At 39.6% G+C, this 6,232-nt stretch overlaps 1 protein-coding gene across 2 annotated transcripts in view; it reads left to right on the top strand.

Moving 5' to 3' along the window:
• The first annotated feature begins 688 nt into the window (after window positions 1-688).
• Window positions 689-6,232, top strand: part of satb2 (SATB homeobox 2) — a 32,572-nt gene continuing 27,028 nt past the window's right edge. For both annotated transcript variants that reach the window (XM_054787789.1, XM_054787788.1), the window contains exon 1: window positions 689-1,041. The gene's annotated coding sequence lies outside the window, so the exon portion shown is untranslated. The remainder of the gene's footprint in view (window positions 1,042-6,232) is intronic.

Raw genomic sequence — 6,232 nt, 5'->3', positions numbered from 1 at the left:
GAAACCGACAGACTCCACGGATGGAAGCCTTTTCCGTGTTATTGAAAAAAGGGTAGCGATATTGGTCACTGCTTTATTTTTGGAAATGTCAGAAATATTTATTTGTAAAGTTTGTGTTGTTCGTTTATCATTCTGACTTAAAAAAAAATGAAAACAGAGTAATGAGATGGGAATATTTTTCGTTTTCTTTGAGTTGCCTCAAAATTCACTTCTACTTCCTTAAATATTCCAGTTTGAGGTTTATTAAGATTTTGGATTGACCAAGAGCACTAAAACTAATAATCAATCATGCAATCAATCATGCACACACACACACACACACACATATATATACATATATATACTGTATATATATCCATACAGTATATATATGTACATACATACAGTACAACGCATGTGACAGCTGTCCATCAAACGTCAGCTTAATGAGCAACAGTAGAGGAGGGGCTTGTTGACTAATAAGAAGCTACTTATTAACGCCAACTTCAACTTCAACTTGCATGACGCTATTCAAGGAAAATAAATAACATTTTTGTCAAATAGGTATTGTGCAGTGAGGACACTGTAATTATACAAAACGTGTATATAAAAAAAAGAAATTACATTATAGGAGTGACGCCCCCTTCCTTCCTCCCGCCTTCCCTTCTTGTCTCTCCTCCCTCCCTCACTTGAGTGGCAGCGATTGAAAGCTACTCTTCTGATTACAAAGCTGGCGGTTCCGACGACTCCACGGTCCGGTTCTTGTTGCTGCCTGCTGCAACCATGAAGAGGTCCTTTGCGCAACTTTGAGCGTTTCGAAAAGAAGAGAAGACAAGGTTCCGTTTCGGAGAAAGACCTGCATCCTCCTCGCCTACACTTCCAACAACTTTTACCCCATCCCATCGTGGATTTCCGGTTCCGAGTTACTGACCGAGAGTGTTATCCGTGCGTCCGGAAGAGGAGAACCGAACCCCCAGCCCAGCCCAGCCCTGGATTCACTACTGCTGATCAATGGACAGAACCTCCTCAGCGGCCAGCAGCGCTACACACACGCCGTGAACAGTGAGTATGGAGGCGGCCAGGTGCAGCCCTGCAGCCCGCATGCACCACCACCTGCAAGGTGGGAAGTACCAAGCCCCCGAAAAAAAACCCAACCCAAGGTAGACAAACAAAGCTAAGGAAATTAAAAAGTCAATAAGTAACGTCAGCCCAAAAGCGATATTTTTCCAACCTATGCTTATTTGTTATTTTTATTTGTCGTTACTAAAAACGTTGATTAGATATGTCACTAAGCCTATTACAAAATTTTGTGGTAAAGTAAAACTAATGAAAATAATTACGTTATAAATGTGTAATAATTGTGGCCATGTGGCTGCTGTAGCCTTTTACATTTATAGTATATGTTGTACACAATATATACAATACTACGAAAATTGTCAATGATGCTGAGAACATCTAAATCCAATGAAACATAGCATTTTCCCCTCTATTTTTTTTTTTAATTAAAAGGTGGCCTTCGTTTTTTAGCATTAACTTTAACACACATATTAACGCGCTCTGGATGGTTTACACCAACTTTTAGTGTCCGTGTGTTCTTTTTTTTCAGGGAATTGTATGTGTAAAAAGAATATACGTTAATGTCACGTAGTACGTTAGAATTATCCGTACGTTTTAAACGCTTCGCGGCACGATGCCAATAAGGAGTTCAAACGGTAATAGGCATACAGTATATGATGAATAGAAAGGCCTAAAAAATGTACTCATTAAAAAAAAATACTCATTAGGTAACAGAATGCCCCAAAACGAGACCCAACTGATTTATAATAAAGTTAAAAATGTGACAAGTAAACATTTAAGGGATTCATTTTCAAATGTGGACGTAAAGTTGTTGTTTTTTTACGTAAAAATCGACACACTTGTTCCTGTATGGCCTCTTAAATGAATTTAAACACAATACTTGTCTTTATTTTCTCACCAAGAATCCAACGCAGAACTTTCACGTTCCTCTCCGTCTCTCTTTAATAACAATAGTATGAATGAACTACAATACAGGACTAAAATAAACTAAAAACAACCACTGGAAAAAAAGAAATCTAGCAGGAATATATTTTTTCTCAGTCTGTGAGCAAATCTGAAGAAAGGGTGAATTGTTTTTAATTGCAATATCACATTTGTTGAAAATAAGTGTAATTATTTAAAAGCCTACATGGCAGGTGTGTATATTAGTCATGCACATCAAATTGCATAAGAGGACATTTCACTTAAGTACCCCGTCTATTACCTGCCTTGCTATTTCATTTAATGTCATTTTTGTTCATTTAAATGACCACTTTGGTGCCTCTTACACACCAGCTAATGACAAGAAATAGTATGAGAACAACTTTGACCCGATCATCCCTCTCTTCATTAGGTATACTTGCACAACCCAATGACACAAAGATATGTACCTAAAATGCATAATAATAATGATAAGACTCAGTTTTATGTATTTTTTTAAACCTTATTTAGCTACATGACACATAATCATAAGCATATTATTATATGAACACCTCTGTGAAATTGTCCATCAAAGCTGAGCACTCATCATCTCGTGTGTGATCATCTTAAATCACACACAGTGCACGTGTACCTAATGTTGTGTCCTATAGGATGCTACTCACTTGCATCTTGTACGGTGTGTGTATTGTCGCCGTGTGTGGTCCTCACACGTGTTAAAGTAGTGTGTGTGCGTGGGTGTGCGTGCATGTGTGCGCGGATATAAGTAGCTCTCTTCGTTCCATATGATCAAATAGGATGCGAGCGTTTAGTCCTCCCTTGTGTCCCGTTGTTCCTTGTGTGTGTGTGTGTGTGTGTGTGTGTGTGTGTGTGTGCGTAGCAAAACCATCCCTCACATTCTCACGCACACACACACACACACACACACACACACACATGCACACTACACTACACTCAATAATGTCACTGTTTCAAACTTAATTTTCTTGACTTCCACCTTCATTGGCAGCCATGTTTTTTTATTATTATTAATACAGCCTTCCCTCTCTCTCTCTCTCTCTCTCTCTCTTTGTGTTTTCCTGCCTGCTTTTATCAGCTCAGCAGAGACAAGCATTAACCAATAGCTCCACCATCAAGCTATAAAAGTGCATCTAGGTGGCGAGGAAGAAGGGCCGCCCTATCTGCTGCTATCTGTGCTAATAATTGATAAGATTTAATTAGTGCTCATGTAAAAAAAGAGAGATGAGGCAAGGCAGATTGAGCCTCTTATCCGACTTTTATGTCTGGTTGTGTAACTTTCAACCCTCGGTGTATGTGTTAAAGCTGCTAATTTATGTATGAAAATCATCCTCTTTGTTTGTTGCATTGTCCTGGGTGAACTTTTTCAGAATAATAAGCAACGTAAAAGGAAAAAAGTTAGTGAATGAATGATGTCCGCATTGTCTGCAAGGTATGGGAAGAGTGATCATAGTTTACACTTTTTTAGATTACATTCATGGTCATTCAAAGTAACACCATGGGGTGTCCTCATTTTTTTACATGACATTTGTGGCACGCCCCATGGGTTGTGGTCAAAATGCTTGGGAAGACATGCTAGCATACATGGAATACAGATATCCTCAGAGTTGTACAATCATTAGACAAATGGTCACTGACTTATTGGAAATGAGTTGCCAAATCACATCAAAGCCTTTGTGAACACAGCGGCCATGTTTTTTAACCAATCTTGCTCAAATTTGACACACACGTGCTTGATAGCAGTCCCTTAAAGGTGTGTGCCAAATTTCCTGGTGATTGGGCTGAGGACCCTCAAGTTATTTCGTAGCGCGGTGTCATGAGCTGTGTGGGAAATTTTATGTCAGTCCGTCGTCTGGTGGTCACTTAACAGCGGCATCATGTGTATTTGTCAGAGAAATAATAGCACAGGCAACACAGTAGGCGTGCATGTTTAGAAAAATGTTAACCCTTTTGTGTGCAGCAGTTCGGGAGTAGACAAGTTAGCATCCACAAATATGCACAGCGGCGTGGTTGTATGGCATCGATACAACAGTGCCAACTGCAAATATTAGCCGTTTTTAAGGTGGGGTGAAAAAAATCCCATCAGTGATTACTCCTTTGAAGCAATAAACGGGAAATGTGTCATGAAGTGGTGCTTATCAAAAAGACATTACATTTCTCATCGTCGATACGCCTCTTATCGCTGCTTTATTAACAGCTTTAACGATGGCACTCCCTATTCACGACGGATACAGGGATGCACCCCGGGCAATAACGCCGTGAAAAGGTCGCTCGATTTCCTCCCTCCTCGATGCGCAGTATACGCCATTATTCACTTATCAAGTTGTAAAAAAAAAAAAAAAAAAGTACAAAAGAAGGTCGTTGCTCAACATGGCACATAAAGCAGATTAGCGTTTATCAGTGTTGGATGTTTGGGTAACAGATAAATTAACATCTCAGTGCCTATTGTTGACACACAGGCGGCTTGTGTCGTAACAACATCATCGCTGACTAAACTTCTTCTCGTCTGCTGAGGGACCGCAAGTTCTCCAAAATAATGAGGCCTAATGACGTGTCAACACACTCCTTTTTTTAAGTTGTCATAGTTACAGTCATCACGTGGTTAGGGTGGAATTCCTTATGGAAATTTCTTTTTTTTTTCTCAAAAGTCTCAATGCAAAGGCAGACTAGAATGGCAGTCAGTTCAGTGTGGAACTACACCAAGGCCAAACAATCGTAGTTTGGATCAATACCAACACAAGTCATGCAAAAGTTTGATTATCCCACTAATAAATTAAGGAAATGTGAGGAAAAAAGGGCCTACTTCCTGGATCTGTCACTCTGCCAAGGCCTATCAAAACTGGGACATTCCGACCCGGTTGACATGTGTTGTTCACTGCAAAAGTAAGAAAACGCACTGTTAAAAGTGTGATGTACTTATTTTTAGCCAGATGCACACTGAAATTCTATAGTGTACTTCTTTGTCCATGTCCCACCCCACCACAAAAACATCACTAACTTATTTAAGTAGTTTATTGCGTAATCCTGCTTGTTAACAAACAAACAGCAAAGAAAGCTTCGCCCACGTCAAATTGGAACGTCGTCGTTCAACATAAACAAAAAACATGGCTGACGGCTAGCATTAGCAGAACCTTTGAGCGTCAAAATGTCCGACTTGGATGAGGCATACGTTTTAGTGGACAGTGGAGGTAATTCATAGGGAGCTTAGTTTGAGGGGCCTTGTAATATCAGAACGTCCCTCAGTTCTCCCTCAGTCTTGAGTCATAAATATACAAGCTCATTCAGGCATTTACAAAGTGCCCAGAATTTAATAATTCAGCGCCCCCCTCCAAGAAAAAGCCCATTTTATCTGCTGAGTGAAATACCGCACAAGATGTAAATGAAGCGTTTGGGAGATTAGAGAAGATGATGGTGGATGATGATGATGCTGTGTGCAGGTTAGATGATGAGATGTCGCCGAGGACTAGCTAAGTCTTGATAGGCATCGTCAGGATGCTGAGACAGGTCAGGACCCGTTCCAGACGACATAAGCACAATCTTACTTTGGAATACAAAGTTAAAATGAGGTCACCTGATGAACTCAAGCCGACTCCCCAGGCAGGTAGTGGCACTTCACATTCTGGTTCTGTGTGAGTTCTCGCTGTATTTGATTACATATTCTCATTTCAGCAATATTATTTTAACCTCACTTGCAGAATATGGCATTTAATATTCCCTTATGTCACAAATGTCTTTTTTTTTTGCAATTTTCTATAAACACAACATAAAAATAGGTTTTAAAAGAAGTAAATGCCTATAATAGTATGCAATGGCTTTACAGAGTAAAATGAACTGAAAACAAACCTAAAGAGGCGGACATTTATCCAAAAATGTACATTGTTACTTTTGTCTTGTCTCACTGTTAGCCGTAATAGTCATTTTTCTTCTTTTCAATTGCCACAATTGAAGTTGTAGTTCATTAAAATACCACAAAACTTACCAAAAAAAAAGGAAAATAATTTGAAACAAAACAACTTCCAGCTAATAAGAACTGGCTGAGGCAACTGTTTTCCATGAAGGGTTTGGACAGCTGGTGCAGCAAAAAGAGTGTAAAAAGTGTGAGATGTGATCTTTTTTCTAATCAAACGCTAATACAAGCGTGCTCTCCTCATTTTGCTCTGACGAATGTTCGGAAATGATCTGTCAAGCACGGACACCCGCTGCATTGTCTACCCCCTCAAATGTCCATTGGCACCCGGTA

Source organism: Dunckerocampus dactyliophorus, chromosome 9 (genome assembly GCF_027744805.1).
Source record: "Dunckerocampus dactyliophorus isolate RoL2022-P2 chromosome 9, RoL_Ddac_1.1, whole genome shotgun sequence".
Classification (NCBI taxonomy): Eukaryota; Metazoa; Chordata; class Actinopteri; order Syngnathiformes; family Syngnathidae; genus Dunckerocampus; species Dunckerocampus dactyliophorus.
This window is presented reverse-complemented; position numbering and strand designations above follow the sequence as displayed.